Source organism: Balaenoptera musculus, chromosome 4 (genome assembly GCF_009873245.2).
Source record: "Balaenoptera musculus isolate JJ_BM4_2016_0621 chromosome 4, mBalMus1.pri.v3, whole genome shotgun sequence".
In the NCBI taxonomy this organism is placed as follows: domain Eukaryota; kingdom Metazoa; phylum Chordata; class Mammalia; order Artiodactyla; family Balaenopteridae; genus Balaenoptera; species Balaenoptera musculus.
In genome coordinates this window covers 117,817,270-117,837,524 of record NC_045788.1, presented here as the reverse complement: position 1 = coordinate 117,837,524, position 20,255 = coordinate 117,817,270, and the positions used below count along the sequence as shown (strand labels likewise).

The 20,255-nt window shown below is 35.1% G+C and overlaps 1 long non-coding RNA gene across 2 annotated transcripts in view; it reads right to left on the bottom strand.

Moving 5' to 3' along the window:
* LOC118894947 overlaps positions 1-20,255 on the bottom strand; it is a 370,967-nt gene that overhangs the window by 5,885 nt on the left and 344,827 nt on the right. For both annotated transcript variants that reach the window (XR_005019794.1, XR_005019795.1), the window contains one exon: positions 521-635. This is a non-coding gene — a long non-coding RNA (uncharacterized LOC118894947). The remainder of the gene's footprint in view (positions 1-520; positions 636-20,255) is intronic.

Here is a 20,255-nt window from a genome sequence, read left to right as displayed (position 1 = left end):
AGAAAGAGACGAAAAATGGGTTAAAATCTGTTTCTAGCAGATTTGTACAGCAACACCATAACCTCTGTTACATTAAAGAAGGATTATATGCCAGTTAATGGGACCCTAATTGAAATTTTGCTTCCCATTACACATCTATACAGCACAACTTGTAAGGTGGGCCCAGGACATACAACACTTTAACTCTAATTTAAATATACACTGTTGCAGTTAAGAATAAAACAAAAACTTTTTTGCATGTCATAATTTAATACCTCTGAAGCTTGCTATTTCTCTTTGAATCTCCAAACTATTCAGACGGCCGATATTTCCATGCATACTCTGTAGCTATTTGAGCAATGCCACTTAATAAACACGTAACTTAAAATGCTGGCAACATAAGAAAAAAAGAGACTCTACTTTTAAACAATTGCATTATAAAGCTCAATACTTTTGAAAATACACAATCCCAATCCTCCATATTCACTGAATTTCCTCCGATCTTTTAGCCTTGTTTGTGGTTCGAGAACAGAATTTGTACTTTAGGAATGATCCAAGGTTTAGTAGCATAGAACGCAGGGTAAAACAATCGGACCAGCCATAACATAAAAGTCCTGGCCACAGAAGTGGAATCTGGTTCTTCTGAAGTGGTTGATCTTAAAAGGGAAAAGAGGAGGAAAAAACAAAAACGGAAAGAATTAGAATGTTTTCCTGTAGAACAGGTGAATCATCCATTTCCAAGTAAGCTGCAAGGAAAGCTATACTGAACAAAATATTTGCTAACTGGCCCCCTCCTCCACCCTAGTACCACACCCCTTTCCAACCACCACCCCCGACCCTCTGTCCAGATCTTTACTTTGCCTTGTTAAGACTTTAAATATTCTGCTCCATGATGTAATGCATCATTATATAAGATCTCTTTCTGTTTATCGTTTGATTTTCCATACTGAATCAGTTATGGCTTAAAATAGTAAATAGTTAAAAAAAATAAAACAAAAAAGCAGCACTCACAAAAAGCAAAAAATAAAACAGTCCTTAGATATAAGTCCATGCTTTTCGTTAAAACTGAATATGGCTTTACAATTTTTGACCATAGCATTCAACCAATTATTAGAATGAAAAATCTCACCCCTCCATAAATATGACATTAACATAATTATACCACCCCCATCACGGAGACCCATCCTCCTTAGGGAATACATCTGATGCTCCAAAGATGGAAATCAGTCAGATTTTAGTTGCTCTCCAACGTACCTTTGCTTCTCACTGACTGACTGGCTTTTACCCTCCACGCACTCACACGCCACCCCCTCCCCTCGGCTAGACACGGATGCCCGAGCGAGCACGCGCGCGCACAGGCATACAGACACCCAGCGAGAGGCGAGGCAAAGCATCTGATGCTGACTCAGAGCGCTTCTGTGTGCAGGGGGTGGCAGCGGCTGGTATTTTCACTGCGCTCATCATTAACATTAACTCACAGTCTAGCATCCACCCTCTCCCAGACCTGCGGGACTGCAGTATTTGCATGACGCTGTCACTCTAGCCTTTGCAGGTCAGATGAGAGAAGAAAAAAAAAAAGAAAGAAAGAAAAGGAGTGAAAAGGAAAAGCCCCCAAAGCCTTCATTTCTTCCAGGGTCTCCTTATTTTTCCACCTTTCTACTTCCTCTGTGGCTATGTCTCAGTTGTTTGACATCTTTCCGGAAGAAGCTGTCTTGTGCTTCAGTGAGCCAGTAGTCAGTTGGTCCTCCCCTCCCCTCACACTTGGATACCCACCCCTTTCCCCCCCGATCAATAACACAGATATCCAAATACAGTTGTGGAAACAGGCTCCGACACAGTCTCACCCTGGGTTCACTACCTCAAGAAGCAGGCAGCCAGGCTCACACGTGATAGAAAAATAATGCCAGCAATTCTTTAGCAGTCCTAGACTTTATTCTATGCCTTCATTCCCTCCCCCCCATCCTCCCCCTCCCCGGCTGATGAAAGAGCAAAAAGAGCCTTTGCACTTTTATATGAAGCCCCCAAGCAGCCCAAGAGACAGATGAGTTCGGTGGCTCTGTATAGATCAATCATTTCTATTGAATAATGAAAAAAAACCTGATTTTAATAAAAATAATTGCTTAATATTTGTATTAGCTGTGCTCTCATTTCACAGGAATTACAAGACCTGCCAGGATCTGAATCATCGATATGACTTAAACTGTGTTGAAATTCTAACTTGCTGGAATGAAATCAACCAACAGGATATTAGTATATTTTTTACTTTTTCGATTTAAGAACTCTTAAAAATAATAATAAATAGCCATGTTGGCGAATATGTGAAAGTCTTTGAGACTAAGAAATGTTTGCAGGCTATAAATATTATAATTAAATATATGTTTACGTAAAACATGGATTTGTGTACATATGTGAAAACAGTCTACTATGTGCATTGTTACAAAAGGAAGTAAAATTTTGGCTGAACACAGTCGTGTTTGTACTACAGTGTTTCATAATATAAAAAGCAGTATATACGTATTTTTCCAGTTCCTTTGTTCTTCAATTGTTCCCTTTAATGATAGAACGTGGTAAACTGCCTACCTTTCCTTTCTACACGAGCGATATTTCTGAATTACTTGCCAGACAGAGCTAGCCATCAGTGACTCTGCAGCATACAAGAAATACATACAAAGGAAAGTACGACTATTCTCAAGCCAACTCTAATGCTGTCTGGTGCTGGAGAAATTTCGGTGTACCGACACAGACAGATCCCAGCATGCACTGCGGCACCGCAGGACCAACTAAGGTAGCAGTTTGGCAACAGAACTGTGGCAACAAACGTGAAGGACAATCATTTGCAGAGGTTCCAAAGAAAACATCACACAACCCATAAAGAGAAAGAAGCATCTGCAGTAGGCTACGTATTTCTATCATCAACTCCTACAGGCTCCTGATTTGAAAGAGAAAGGAAAGAAAAGGAAAAACTCAAGTGCAAAAACAAAAAAAAGCAAATAAATAAAGAAGTGGGCATCCAGAGGAAGCATGGTATTAAGTACACACTCTCACTGGCGAGAGAAAGGGAGGAAGGAAAAGAATACGAGGCAGAGGAAGAAAAGAAAATAGGAAGAGGGAGGGGAAAGGTGGAGAAGGGGAAGAAAGGGACGGAGAGGAAAGAGCAAAGAATCACTGAGCACTGAAGCAACAAATGAAATATGAAATTAGATTTCAGAAACCAAAGATTCCAGAATAGTGTTCAAGCTTAGAGTTTAATGAAAAACTGTAACAGAAATTAATGCATGCATAGCATAGCTTAAAATACTTATTGTTGGTAACAGTGAGAAGCCTGCTGACTTCACCCTTCCTGTTCTACGTGTGTGTATTAAACTGGTCGTCTCTTAAAGTCTCTTTGCTCAGATCCATCTTTTTTTTTTTTCTTTCTCTCTCCAGCATCATCAGAGTCCTTTATGCTATTTTTTTTTTCTAGACAGTTGCCCACAATACTCTGGATAAATTAATGTTGTGACCTTGCTATGGCTATCAGACATAAAATGTCGACTGTTTTAATAATTGAACATGTGCTTACAGCAAACTGCCTACTGATATCTTAGCTCTGTGGACTGCCTGCATTAAGCACCTCACTCCCAGCTCTGTGAATCAGAAACAACAGATGCAAATACAACTTTCTTTTTCCTATTCCATGCTATCTCTGTTTATTACATACAGAGACAGACACACACGTAACTTTACAGAAGGCATAAAAACATTAATCAAGCGAGTTAGAAAATCAAGAATAAAGGTTTGAAGAAAAATAATAATTATAAATGTCCAGGCATTTAAAATATTTATATCCAGACAGGGGTGAGCCAGTTTCAAGTGCCCAGGCTTCTGTCAAGATCATCGTTGGGCCAATGGGAATCCAAACTTGATTAAATCAATATTTATTTGAAAGAAGATGTAATCAATCAGTTCAACTATGTCTGTCATAGACATGGGTTTAAGGTCTGTTCTTATTCTAAACTTCCATTCATCAATACTAAAACATCCCTAAATGAGACTCTGACTATGGCTAAACTATTTACAAAGTAAATTTTTCAGTCTGTTTTATATTTAATTTGAGCAAGCAATGCAAGTATGGTCTTCCTAGATCAATTATTTTTATATGTTATTCGAGTTTTGTTCCGTTAACTTAAAAAATAACTAAGATAGATCTGGATGTATATCAAATGATGTATTAAGTTAAAGGAAGCAACGACTGCTCTGAAATACTTTAATACAACCTGCCTTCTACCTTACTACTAAGGCAAGGGATCTTTTCTCAGAGAGGCCATTTGAACTCATTGTTATTATGGGAATCGTATTTAAGAACATTGATGAGGTTTAGGATAAGGAAGATGGAGGACAAAAAATGATCTACGGTTCTAACTTTGACTCAAAATTCATGGATGTGCAGAATATATTGTTTTTTTTATTACTTGCATATTTTCTTTGCTTTATTTAACCTACACTTTCCAATAAGGTGCGACCAGCCACATGTAGTTATGAAAATTAAAATTAAATAAGGTAAAAATTCAGTTCCTCTGTTGCCCTAGCCATATTTCAAACGTACAACAGCACATGTAGCTGGTGGTTACCATTTTGGACAACACAGCTATAAAACATTTCCAACCTTGCAGAAAGCTTTATTGGACAGTGTTAACTTAAACTGTCCTTGTGAAAGTTTATAGCATAACTGGTCACTGTATCGCAATACTTTCATTCCAGTCTATTTTAAGAGGATGAATTTATATTGATTTATTTGAAGATCTAAAATAGGAGAATTCCATTTGACTAAAGAGCATCTAATACTTTTATTTACTAATAGTTTTGAAATATGTAAGATTACTTAAGGGGAAGGGTTGTACAGAAATGAACTTTAAGGTAGTTGATAACAAAACCATCAGAAGAAACAAAAACATACTCAAACTAAAGTCTCCGAATAAATCTGACAGAGGCTTATTTGTCTAACCTTTCCAGAAAGGAGAGTCATGCTCTTTTTGCTGTCAAACAACCCATATTACGAATTTCTATTTTCAAAAAAGAAGGGCTGTAATAGTAGTGTGAGTAGCAAAAATACAGAGAAAAAGCAATTTTTAAAAATCCTATTCATATAAGCAAAAAATTGCAGTTAAGAGCAACAACAAGTATGGTTATACCATTTTCTTCCTTTTTTTAAAAGAGAAAAGAATAATTAAAGGGCAGGGGAGACAAGAATCAGATGCCAGTGAACTAGGATGACCTGGTTGGGAATTTTCTATTAAAGAAAAACAGGTGTGTGTATGTGTGTGTGTGTGTGTGTGTGTGTGTGTGTGTGTGTAGACACTGTTAAGATAATTTTGAGTTATCAGTCAGATTCTGGAACTAATTATCTTAAGCAAAATGAAAATAAAGTAAAACATAAGTGTATATGAGTTATTACTTTAAAAATTTCATGGTGAATGATGCAGCTGGTTTTCAACAAGAAAAAACCTGACATCTTTTCTTCTAGTATTTTAGTATTTGGACTAGGGGTTGGTTCAGTGTTTAACTCGGACACTTTTGGATTGTAATGCAAAACGCTTATCCGTCAACCTAAAATTACTTTTTTCTTACTCTTTTGATATATAAGTGCAGAGCATCACAACTAACATGGAAAAATAATCACACAGATTTCTCTTCCTTTCAAGGATGACCCTTTAGACCCTGCCATGTGAAATCTAATGTTCATTCTTCTATTTAGAAAATGTATATGATTGTAACACTCTATACCAATCTCTCTCTCTTTCTCCCACCCTCCCCCCATTTTCCTCTCCCCTTCTCCTCCCCCCTTGCTTTCCCCAAATGTGTAACCCACTTGCCAATCCAGTCTGTCATCAATATCCACAAGGGGACCACATTCAAAGCCACACCAGAGAGACGAGAGAAGGAGAGCAAGTCTGAGATAGGGGTAATTGGAGCAAGAACATGAACTTGAGGGAGGTCTTGAGGGGGAAGTGACAATGACAGTGACTGTTGTACAGCCACACACATGAACAAACAGTCTTGAGGATGCTGGTGGAGTGCTTCTCTTTCAGGAAAAAGGTAGGGGATAATAATGAGGGGCAATTTGGAGACCATGGGAAAAAATTATGCCGTATCAAATTATCTTGCAATCCAGAAGAGTATTTTTCAACAGTTAGCAGGCTTATACGTTCTAACAATAAAGGAATGTTTCTGCTCTGTTGATGTGCTTTCTAACAGATGAGAGAGTGAAAAATTAATCTTGACTTTTTAAGATGGGACATTAGGTGGAAATGATCAAGCGACTTCAGAATTACTGTCATATTTAGAGCTTGACTACTATGGCAAAGGAGCCATAATAACTTATGTTTTAGCTAACAAACTACGGAAGAGTACAGGTATCCCTCAGTACCTGTGGTTTCAGGACTCCCGGGGATACCAAAATCCTTATATAAGGAACTGTCAAGCCCCTTATATAAAATGGTGTAGTATTTACATATAACCGACACGCATCTTCCCATATGCTTTAAGTCATATTTATATTACTTATAATACCTAATACAATGTAAATGCTATGTAAATAGTTGCCACCATGCAGCAAATTCAAGTTTTGCTTTTTGGAAACTTTTGGAATTTTGGGAGAGGGGGGTGGAATATTTTTGATCTGTGGTTGGTTGAATTTGTAGATTTAGGACCCACGGATTTGGAGGGCCAACTGAACTATTTTCCTTATGTTCTATATACAACACTTTCAAACGAAGTTGGAAGGGAAGTAATCTAGGAGTCAGGTAACTGGTTCGAGTGCCAATTTGGTAAATAATAAAATTTATGGTCTTGGATGAGTCATTTAACTCTTGGAACCTTAGTTCTCTTACCTTTAAAATTAGGAGAGATGACTCGGTTAATCACCAAGACCTAATTCAGCTCTAAAATTTTGTGCAATGAAAGGGAGTAAAACTGGAAACACGTGTTGGTCATTACTACCTACTATTTAGATGTCTGTATGCATAATTGCATCATTTAATCGTTATAGTACTGTCCAGTAGCATTTATCTCCAGAAAGACTAATGATAAATCCTCTTCATATTTCCCTGTGATATCTCACCTAATAATTAAATCTCAAAAAATGTAACCTTTCATCTTAGCTGCAGAATATGGTAATATCAAAATGTTACACTAGATCTTTTATGTGCATTACCCTATTTACATTTAAATTTTCATTGATTTGAAACAATATATAAAATATTTTTATTTTAGATGTAGGGAGGTAGTAATTTTCTAAGTCTTAGAAAAATATATATACACTGTTATGGTACATGCACTAAGGAGATGAACTCACAGTCTCCTTGGACAACTTATTGATAAAAATTAGCCTACACGGATTTAAACAAATCTAGGATTAATTGATTGAATAGACATATTTTAGCTTTAAAAAGGCATTTAAAATTCAGGCTAAAATATGTCAGTTTATAAAACTACTTAGGTGGGTTCTAGAAATCTGAGGAAAAAAAAAAGATATCAGAAAATCAGGTGAATCATAGGTTTAAAAATCTCTATCAACTATCAAAAACTTTAAAAACACCTTTTTTGATTTTTTAAAAAATACTCATTTTGAATGCTGCCTAACTTAGGTGAGGTAAAGTTATTAATGGATAGTTATTATTCTGATTGCTCATAATCACTTTTATTCTAGATTTTGAGTTTTCTTCAATATGAAAAAATATGCTAATTTTGTAAGTTTTTTAACATAAGGAAAAGATAATACTTTATCCATTGATCATGATAGGCAGGAATGGAACACAAATGATAGGGTAAGTTATCTTAAATAAAATATTCTCTCTTTATAGATACTTTTATTTCATTTCCTGATTTTTTTCTGTTCATTTTGAAACTTAATATCACACAATCATACATTTTTTTTTTCAAGATTTAATTTTCACTTTGCTGTCTCCATGCTAAGTGATGGAGATTGTTTCCTGATTAATACACTTTTAGAAGTATAAGTACTATGAGACAAGTTTTAACTTTTCAAAATATATTCTTTCATGAAGAATGCCACTACAGCATACTCTTGAACCTTATTATATAGGTTTTCAATGTATGTTGAAGAAGCTACCATTACATGGGAGGAGGGGAAAATACTTAAAGCATTATAAACATCATTTAAATATTTCTGAACTGTGAAGGTTCAAGTGTATCCTGCATTCTCATGCTTTGTTCCATCCTTTCCAAGCAATTGCATTGACTTGTTAAGGGTTAGAGGGTATACTTCCATTGATCAGAAAAATAGCCTGACACAGCAAAACTGTCTGCTAATTCAAGACAGATCAATCCCACCTTTGTTTCCTTTTGGTTACATTATGGTTATTCATTCTGCATCACTTAAATTCCATAATACATATCTCAGTCTAAGAAAGGAAATGGTTAAAGAATAATCTTGGTAAAAAATGATATGTTCCTGGGTATTTCCCACACTGAATTGCTATAGAACTTGGTGGACATTATAACACCTGATCAAGTGCTTGGCCTCATTTTCAAGTTCACTCGAGAATTCTGTCCCTTTTAAGGATTTTATAAAAACCTTAGGAAGAAAACCTACCTTGGAATACAATTAAAAAAAAAAAAACTTCATACAATCTTATATTAGTATGTTAATTCTCTTGGGAGGGTAACACTCAATCTCCAAGAGGTACTAGCATTTTGACTTTTACTAACCTGAAAAGTTACATGCTGTTTAATACGGTTCCTACTCTTATCTGTAATCTTTACTTAGATAACAACAAAAATAGTCACAAATTCAAACCCCTCATAGCCTAAGTGGCCCACAGACATGTCAATTTTTTGCAGTAATGCTTGATTATATTTCTTTATTTACTACTTTAATTTTCTGTTATGTGCCATGAGACATAACCCATTAAAGAAAAGGGTTAAATTAGAATTTATGTTTGGATACTTTGCTATTATAAAGCTTTGAATTTAAGAGAAACGTATTTTAATTCGTATGCCTGACAAAGACATGTTTTAAAGCACACACTAAAAGGAAACAGCTTTTCAATTACTAAATGCAGTGCTCAGTAGGACAGAAAACTTACTGCTTCTCTTAAATGCTAGACCTTTAAAACATTTGCTGGATGACAGCATTATACAAAAAAAAAAGTTTCCTTAGCAAAGAATTAAAGCTGAATATGCAACATTTCTTAGGAGCATTGAATAAGTCTATTTGTCCAGCTTACTTTGCAAAGACTGCGTAGAAAACAGCACCATAAACACTTTCAGTCCCCACACAAGGGCTAAACAAAGAGTCCTCTTTCTAGCCATCTAATCGGGTAATTTATTTTTTCAACCATCACATAAATCGAAACACAGCTGTAACCAATGACTTGCAGATCCAGTTCCCAGCCAGCTGGAATCAGTTCTGCTGAAACAGCAAGATTTTTACATTGTTCACTTCTGTACATCTGGAGAAATCATTGAGGTTCAAAGGTGACCAGAAAAGCTCTTTAAATAAATTCAACTGACAGTGAAGATTTGTCTAAGGATCTACAAACCCAACATTCACTTTTACAAAATGTTCATTTCATGACATTAATGCTTATAAAGGCTGTTTGCATCCTCATCAGTATAGACTTTATGAGTTACTAATTGAATTAAGAACTTAAATACCTGTTTCTTTCAAACAACTTGCTTCCAAACTTTTTCCTAGGAGTTGTAGCTACTAAAAAGATAGTCACATTAAAACACTATGTTACATGCAGAGACATAGGCCATAAGAAACTGTAACAAAACCAGATACCAGAAATGTACCTACTCATATCTCAAATTTAGTCATGTTTAGCTAATACAATCCTCTATTTAGATAAAATGAAGGAGAAATACTACCCTAAAGAAAGCAGAGCTGGAATACTTCCATCAAGCTAGGTAGGCAAATCCCCAAGGAACCAGCGTCCTGGGAGAAACAAATGTGGATTAGGAATGTTCCACATGCAGTATTGCAGGGAGGTGATTCTGGCACCAGAAGAAGAGAAATCCAAGAGCAGCAGCCACTTAGCTCTACCCTGGAAGCATATAACTGCACATAGGGTAAAAGTTAAGATTCCCTGAAAAACAAAATCTGATGCAGCCAATCCTTGCGGTAAAGAGCGTTCCATAAAAGTTTGATAAATTTAAAGCAAATAAAACCCCAGAAGAGTAACTGTATCCTTGACATTTAAATTATGCACAATATATTGATTCAAAAGCATCATTTTCTTCACTAAAGCCGTCAAAAAGATATTCTTGGGAAAATGAATATGTTTGGCAAGCTTCTCAATCCAGTTTTTGTTGTGTTAAAAACACATAAACATGGGACTTCCCTGGTGGTGCAGTGGTTAAGAATTTGCCTGCCAGTGCAGGGGACATGGGTTCGTACCCTGGTCCGGGAGGATCCCACATGCTGCGGAGCAACTAAGCCCGTGTGCCACAACTACTGAGCCTGCGCTCTAGAGCCCATGAGCCACAACTACTGAGCCCACGAGCCACAACTACTGAAGCCCGTGTGTCTAGAGTCCGTGCTCTGCAACAAGAGAAGCCACCGCAATGAGAAGCCCGCACGCTGCAACAAAGAGTAGCCCCCGCTCGCCACAACTAGAGAAAGCCTGCTTGCAGCAATGAAGACCCAACACAGCCAAAAAAAAAACAAAACAAAAAAACATAAATCACAAATATACTTTATTTTCTTTTCTTAGTTAATATACTGGTAAACATGTTATTTTCATTATTTAGCCATCTTATTCCAATGTGTGGCTATTTCAATTACACTGGATCAATAATCAGTAACTTCTTTATGAGTTGTACCTCTAACTAAAAAGAGTGGAAAAAAATAGTAATAAGGTATACTTTCCCTACTGAATGACAGATGGTGCTCACATAGTAAGTAGCAATTTCCCACTAGATAGTGAATTCACATAAAGTTGTTTTAAGTTCATTCACATGGTAAACATGTGACTGATTTTTATGTATCATTCACTGTATACACAGGCTATGGAAAAATATTTGAAAGGGTTGGAAATGTGATTTGATAAATAATGAAATAGCCAGTGTCCTGAGGATTACCTTTAAGAATTTCAGGGCAATAGAAAATTGCACCCAACCAAAAGGCTCTTGTCTATTGCTGGTTATTAACTGGCTGTGGGATCTAGAGGAAACACATATTCTCTTTAGGTCTCCCATAGAATCAGGATCTAATGTCCTTTCCAGATCAAATATCCACATTTTTGTAGATAATTTCAAAAATCCCAATATATCAATATATCTGTGTATCCTATTGCTCCTGAAATGTAAAATCACCAATTTTCTTTTTTAGTTTCATCACTCTGGGGGTGAACACCACTAAAAATCAATCCATCCTTTTTCAAATATGAACCAACCGATCCAGAAATCCACTAGATAATGTTCTTGGTAAGCACAGGGAAAGTTAACTTGATAGGAAAAACCCTTGAATGGACACAGCTTAATTTTATGAATATGCCATTTAAAATTAAGCAGCCAGTTAAATTTCTCATTGTTTTAAAATAGAACTAAAATTAGGCAACTCCCACACTGTTCCCTACTGCAATATTAAAGTATGCTTCATAAGGAAATCTACATGACTAAAGTTTTCAGTGCTATTTATAAACATTTTTGTTACTTGAATTCACATGTATTCCAGAATCCTGTGACCCTGTGATGCCTATATATTTATTCACATGTGTAATACTTTTAAGACATCTGTAACATATGACATATTTACATATATACACATATTTTATATAAATGAACATTTATTATGTTTGTGAAAAATAAAAATATCCAGGAATCTTCATAATCTACCATAGAAAATCACCTGTACCAATAGCATGACAAACTGTTCCACAAATACTTTTTCATAACAAACAAACAAAATAGACTTCCCATGACAATTTCAGCTGAGAGAAAAAAGGAGGGGTGGGTTCTTATTAAAAATATTTTATCTTAGGTGTTCTCTAACTGGTAATATCTTAGAATATGCCCAGCTAACAACTAAATTTAATAAATAATGAATTATTCAACACCGTGAGGATTATCTTTAAGAATTACAAGGTAATAGAAACCAATTAAGTCCTTACTAAAACTTTGTATTATCGAAGTTTGATTTAACTTTTTACTCATTTTCTTTTCTCACAGTTTCTTTGGCCTTTTAGTTATAAAAAAAATTCTTAATATGTGATCCATGCAACACAGGCTATGAAAACTTTATAGAAAAATGCCCTATCTGTGTTACTCTGAGCTGCTGAACTCTAAAAATGTGTGCCAGTCCTAATTCATCCTCAAGAACTAAGAATGGATTTCTCATCTAGTTTTGAGCTGGTAGACTGAGGGAAATGGTCTCAGAAAGGCAAATATTTCATGTCTATTTGTGATTTTTGCTCTTACTATGCTAAAGGATTATTTCACTGTTAATATTAGCTTGACTCTTCTTAAGTACTAGCAAGACATGGTATTTCATCAATATTCCAAATCCTTAGTTAGGCATATGACATATAAATTTGTGTGGTAATAATAGTTTTAATTTTGGGGGGTTAGGTGTTGCATCACAACATAAATTTTAAAAGTAGGTACTCAAATATAATTACCATTAAACTAGCTTAAGGATTATATTTGTTATTTAATAAAGGCCTTTAAATCCTAATAATTAATTTTTAATATCAAAGCAGCATTTATTTATACTAGCTGTTTGCTTATATGTATATTTTGTTTATAGTGGTGGTATACAAGTATCATTCAGTCTCCATGGGGAAATAGTAGAATATTACAAAGTTAAAAGTGGTTTGGAACTTGGCAAGTTAGAAAGTAATAAAAATACATATTCAGGATGGAGTGAGAAGCCCTGTTTTGTTGCATAAAGATGAACATGAGGAGAATGCAGGGGCAGAGGGTGAGGCTGGGGTGAAACAGAGAAAGGGCTCATAAGACAAGATTCTTAACACATACTCTAGAGTCTTCCTAAATCAAATAATACTTCCAAGTTAGGATTGCACATGAACTAGTTTGTCTCTTCTATTTGAAGAAAAATAAGTAATACTTAAATGATTCCTTCTCTATTTCTGATAAAAGAGAACTGGATCTTGTATTGATTTGAAAAATACTGATGGATTTATCTTTAAAGTTTAAGTTCACTACTGCATATGATCAAGAATAAAGATTTTTGAAAGTCTACTCTGACCTTGATAGTTTTAAATTTTGACAGGTTTTCTTTGTCAAACTATGGCAAGTCCAGTCACTTCTTTAACCAGGGTTGGGTCATTCAATATGAAACACCAAGAGAAAGTAATAGGATATTTAAAAGTCATAAGATTATAATCAGGCATTTTGATTCTTTGATTGGATTATCAGATATACTGACTCTTTGTCAGAAAGCGGGTATCGTGAACCATTTTAGAATGTTTTATCCAAGGGTTTAGACAAATTCTCTAGGTCAGGAAGGAATAGGCTATTAATTTGGGTATAAATTCTTTGGAAAAGAAAAAAACCTACATGTGTATAGAATGTATACATATACACATATATATTTTATATATGTATCAGATTTTGCAATTTAATTGATCTTTTCAGTCACTCAGAGAGCAATGTTCTGTAAAAATGGTTCCTAGATTTGTAAAGATATGAAGAAATCAAAACGCTACAAGGGTAGCTTTTATCTTTTGAGATTTAATGGATATTACCTATCAATGGGTGAAGTTATAGAGCAGGTAGCTAAAAAAAAATATTTTAATTAGACTGAAATTAAGAACTCTTTCAAGATGAGCTGACATTCATGTCAGGGTCAAGGTTTTTGGCTTTTTCTTTCCCCCAATTTCACCACCCTTGTAGTAAATCAGTTTTAAAGACCTAAAATATCTTTCTTTCCAAGGAAACAATTATAAAGCATGTTTGAAATCTCAAGTCTATTTTCTTTCCAGAGGATTTACAAGTCTTCCAAATATACCATGTTAATGAATGCATTTATCTTTCCATACTTCTAAGTAGTAAAAAATTCCCACAATATTATAGGCACTATTGTAAGCAAGTCAGGGATAGAGTTCGTGGATTACATAGAGGCTATGACCATGAATTAGCCTAGACAGAAAGAGTATTATACCCATGTAACTTGTACCAATAATTCTTATATCTGTGTAATTAATTAAAATTAGAGTGGATAAAAGTGATTTGGGGTCAGGTATTCCAATACTTTTTGCCTTTACAGGACCAATCTCATATAAATGAAAATTTGATATGTAAAAATTAGAAAAATCACACTCAAATGGGTACTTCAAATGGCACTTACCCATCAAGAAGGGTTACACAAGGTTATTTCTAGAGCTTCAGTCACTCTTGAATTTGACCTATAGTTTGTGACCGTCCACTGGGTACAAGAGACTAAGTTGCTAAAAAAATTAATAGCATGCAGGGAAAAATGGTCTCTGTCCTAAAACAGCCTAGTATGTAGTGGAAGTGTCAGACACAAACAAAATTATAATGCAGAGAAAATGGGAAGCATGCTGTTTTAAAGAAACTGTGTAAGAACACAGGGGAGAGAGACTAGCCAACAACTCCACTTGAGTTGAGCCTTGAAGGATGAGAAGAACTGTTAGAGGAGGCAAAGTCAGAGAGAAAAGACATCGGGTCTGAGGGCAGAGAAACAGGTAAGGCTTAAAGGGGGGTGATTCATACAACATTTGGGAAATGACCAGGTGAGAGAGGTGCAACTGGCTTATGCAAGGAATATTATTAGGAAAAATGGCCAAGCATTTGAATTGGAGCACAGTTACAGAGGGTCTTTAATGTTATACTGAAAATAAGTTAGTCAAAAATGAACAATTAAAATCTTTTTGAGTAGGTTTTTTTTTTTTTTGATTAGTATAATGACCCACCAACAATAATACCAATAATTACCATTTATTCAACACCTAATTCCTATCTAGTCCAGTGCTGGTATAGATCATGCCATTTTATTTTATCATCACAATGACTCCATGAGGTAAGTGATATCCTTATTTGCAATTTGTTGACAGGGAATCTGAGGTTCAAAGAAAGTAAAGTAATGTACCCAATATCAAACCACTAGTAAATGGCTAGAATTTGATCCTGGCTTATCTAATTCTGAAGTTCATCTCTTTCTTAAGTGTATTGTCACAGCACCAATTCAAAATTAAACTGCCCTCTCTGAGAGTAGACTTTTGAATTTGGATCTCACTACCCAACAAAATAGGCAGTCTCCATCATGTAAGGAAGAACTTCTAGGCACAGAGATTCTAGAAGTCCCTTTGTATTCTGAGAATTTTGGAAGTGGCAGAAGGATTCAAACATAGGTCTGTTCAATCCCAAAGCTCATGCTCTTCCCTTAATCTCATGTTACTATTTGTCTAATTAATAATTTAAGTACCTGTATAAAATTTCATTCCGGGAAAGTACCATAGAGTGTTTAACTGTTTCCCAATTGCTGAGAATCTCTGGGGTTCCAATTTGGGGATGTTACAAATAGTGTTGAAATCAATACTTTTCTCCATGTGTCTTGTTCCCTATTGAATTTCTTCCTTTGTGTAACATTGCAGAAGTGGGAAAGTTATAATGATTTAAAACAGCTGAGTAACTTGGGCATAACTGAATAATTGGTGGCCTAGAGATTTTTTTCCATTTTTGTTTGAATTTTACAACATATCAAACATAGAACCATAATATCTAATATGATTTCTTGAAAGCCTTTGCTTGTAAGTTTCATTCATTTTTTCCATTAGTTCATTACCCAACTATTTTGTTGCTCATCTATTTCTGATCTGACTACACATTAGTTAGCTAAAAAAATCAGCTAAATTTAAGACTTTTCTTTATCTAGTAGACTTTGAGAATAGCCACTGAATACTTTAATGTTCAAAGGACATATCAACAAAATATTCTATTTTCTCTCATGTGGTATTTTCAAGTTACACGATAAAAGAGTATTTAGCAATATACCATTATGTCTATTCCAAGGAATAAAGTCAGTTTGTAGAACATCAAAGTTTGTACCAAATCTCCCATGAGGATTTTATCTAAGCAAGAAATCTATCAGTTTGGAGACTTTTACTTGTGTTTCTATTTCATTCACATTTCTAACATTTTTAACCTTCTGAAAATAAGCACTTAAATCACAGAAAAGCTAACTGTATCACAGGACAAGTGTTTTTGAGAGGTCTAAATTAATTTTGAAAGCACATACCACTTCTAATTTGAAAATTTAATATATGAAAGAAACGCAGATGAAAAAATACACTGAAACTTAGAAAATGAGTTCTAATTTTCTCTGCCATGTTCATTGTGCAACTACAGGCAGGCTATTTAACACTTCAAGGTTTTGGTTGCCCCATTTGAAAAAGCACGAAGCTACTACATTGGATTGGAATGTTAATTTCACAACTTTAAGCCCACTTTAAACAAAAAGTGCCATATCAATGCAAAATAACATGTCCATGTAACAGTTTGATTTGAGGTTATTTTACCTGCTACTTTAAAATCAAATTTTGTTAAATGAAACAAAAAAAAATTCCCAATTCATTTCTATGTTTAAACTTGGTTTGATGCACCTGGAACATGGTGACAAAGTTGCTGGGTTTTAAAGATGTGAAGCAGAGCAAAGAGTACAGGGAAAAGTCTAAACACTTCCCTTTAATTGAGGTACATAAGGTCTAGTAGGGTAAAAAGAAATAGTAACAACTAGTGGACTTTTCAGGGTCTGAGGGCACTGTTATTCTAAGAGGAAGAATCAGATAAATAAAATTTCCAAATTGTAATAATGCTATCTCAATTCACAAGTCCCTTCCAAAAGTTTGATTTACAAAAGCAATTAAAAATATGAAAGGCACTTCAGACTCCTTTGAATAGGTGACCTTATAATAATTTTGAAAATAACAACTTGCACATAGACCCTAAAAACACATCTACTACTTATGAGGAGGAAAAGGAGGTAAGTGAACAAGTCAGGGAGATGTAATACGCAGAGATTCTTTTCCTGGTTTCTTCCATGAACCCTGATCTTTCTGTCTGAAGAGCGGTAGCAGTGAGGGACTTTCTCAGTAGGGTAGGAGAGGATCCATTGGGTGGATTCTCAAATAATCCCAACTAGTTTTAAAGGAAGCTGACTTGTGACTGCATTAATTTATCCCAACTTCAGATAGCCAACTTTTTATAACTGTAAAGTGAGTAGTAGTACATGCCCATACACCCTGGATAATTTTTAAAGTGTCTTCTCCCTTTTATTCATTATTTAGAAAAAAAATCAATAGTGTGGGGAAATAGAAGGTAAATTTCTACTCCGACTACTCTTCATCTCCTGTTCAGATAGACTTGAGGGTATTTGGAGAAATTTTTATCCATATTCCAGACAACACTCCTACATAGATCTCTTTTAACTAAAAGAAAATTTCAAATATATATATACATACATATATACATATATATGTATATGTCATACTGTTTAGAAGTGAAAGTATTTCACTAAGGGTTATTTCTTAAAGAGAAGAAGAACACTTTGGGTATTGCATGAATTAGAAGCATACATTACAACAACAAAGGAACAGCAGCAATAAAACAAAGCCGAGCTTGTTTAATAAAAAATGCTTATTCATTCATTCATTCACTCTTTACAGTCAAAACTCTTTTCACAAAAAGGCTATCTTGGGGCTTCCCTGGTGGTGCAGTAGTTGGGAATCTGCCTGCCAATGCAGGGGACACTGGTTCGAGTGCTGGTCCGGGAAAATCCCACATGCTGTGGAGCAACTAAGCCCGTGCACCACAACTACTGAGCCTGCGCTCTAGAGCCCATGAGCCACAACTACTGAGCCCGCGTGCCTAGAGCCTGTGCTCCACAACAAGAGAAGCCACCGCAATGAGAAGCCCACACACCACAACGAAGAGTAGCCCCCGCTCGCTGCAACTAGAGAAAGCCTGCACACAGCAACGAAGACCCAACGCAGCCAAAAAAAAAAAAAAAAAAAAATAGTCTATCTTGAACAAATCAGAGAGGTAGACTTTCTAACCAAAGAGGTATTTGACCTTCCAAATTTTCTGGACAGCTACCTAAGCTGTTGCCTCCAATTCTTCAGGATCCAGGTACTTTAGAGTTTTTACACACCTCAAACATGTCTGGAATTTTGTGTTTCTTTCTTCAGAATGGTTTGCCCTACCTTGAAAAACACTGAGTTAAGGTTTTAAAGAAACCCTGTAAAATTTTCCTTGAGGTTAAGTACAGAATGTGTTAGATACTATTTTTAAAAATATGAAGACAGGAAAGAAAAGTCATAGAACGGCCTGTTCTTCAGGAGAAATAACAATGATACATAAAAAAAAAAAAAAAAAGATGAAATTACTAAGGGCTTCAAAATTGAACAGCATGAGGTTCAAACATGTTTCTTTCACATTCCTTCCACATTCCAGTTTATATCTTCTTCTTGGGATTTACTGAACAACCTCCATATCACCTGTTACTCATCCACTGGGCAGATGCATTGAGAAACGTGAAACCTCTGCCTTCTAGTGTGTATTGCCAACCACTAATGCAACCACGTGATAACAGAAATCCTACTCTTGACCAGCTGAGTGTACCTCTATTTCTACCTACACGCAGGATGCTTTTTTGCTGCCATTTCTATAATTTCCATTGGCTTTTAATCTAACTTCCAACTGGTTCATTCACCAGACCTGGTGATTTTGTACTGCCTCTTTTTCCTTTGAAACTTTAGCAATGACTTTTAGAAAATACTTTATTAATTTTACCCAGTTGTCTTCATTTGAAGTGTAGATGGTTGTAGTTTAGCACCTGTTTTGTAAACCAATGTTGATTACATTTATTAGAATTTTTAAAATTTAAATTAAAAATTTAAAAAAATATGCTTGACCTTGTTTTCAAACAATAATGTATCCCTGCTTCTTTCTACTTATACATGCAAAATTCATCACATGAATTCTCATTGCATTTTCTAGTTGAGACTGGAGCCAAGGAAATCTTTGTCTTCTCCAAGTGCTACAATAACATGCTCTAAGTGAAGATAACTTGAATATGAAAGAAGTAACCAGAGAATTGTATTTCATAAATGTAATAACTGTTTGGAGGTTTAAGTCATACTAACAATGTTTCTGATAATGAAAAACATTTTTATACCTTGAAGTCTGGTTATCAGAGAGCATTGCTTAGTTCTAGTTAAGAGTCTACACCAAGGAGACCATTACCTATTAGCTTTACCTATTATTTAAAATTATTTTCAGAAAAATTATTAGGAAGGAACATACTGGCTTTAAAATTTCTATCGAAGAATGGATCTTATATGATTTAGTTAATATGTACATATTGTATTTTTACACATAAGGGAATATAATAAGGCTAATATTACGTGTCTTTCCTCCAGTAAAAATAACAAGTGGAAAAAAATGCTAGCAATGATGAAGGAGGTAATATATGCATCAAGATGAAGGCCAGTTTCCCACAGTTCAAAAAGCATCACCCTAGCTATTTTGGAACAACCTGTGAATTCAACAATGTTCTAAGAGCCATCATTTGATGTAGCCTCACTGACCAGATTATCTGCCAAATCCATCCTTGTTTCTCCTGTGTGAGACTGGACCAACCTCTGCTACTACCACTTAACAAGCAGCTAAGAGGGGGGTGGGATAATGTTTCGTTGGAATAAATCATGTTGGTAGAACTAAACAAGGCTTAAAATCTGAGCTTCAAAGAACTATTTAACCATTTGAACATCATTCTATGAAACTGAGGCTAACACAAGCAAAGAAAAAGTAATTCAAGGTACAGACACTGGAAAATAAAAATCCATGAAATAGAGTCATTAATAAAACATGCAGGAAATATGCCCTCCCACTAAAGCCTAATCACCCAACATTGGGGTCTGTATACTTGCTGATGTAATGTGAATTTTGGTTGCTCTAAGAAATATTAACACTCCTGAAAAAATGGGGGCAAAACAATTTAAGCCATGCCAAAGATAAGCATTTCTTTTTGTCTTCAGAATATGTATAAATGTATAATAAATAGAACCATTATAATTATTTGAACATCAACCTCTTTGAAGAATAACACATAAAGGTATTCATAGCTATTCAAAATTAAGGTGTTATATTTTATTAAAAATATAAAACTAATGAAAAGTAATGAGCATTAATTAAAAAAAAAATAAGAGTAGTACAGACAAAACAAACAACGTGAGAGTAAATCTTTCAGTAGCAAAAGGGAGAAATCAGGTAACACGGTCTATTTCACT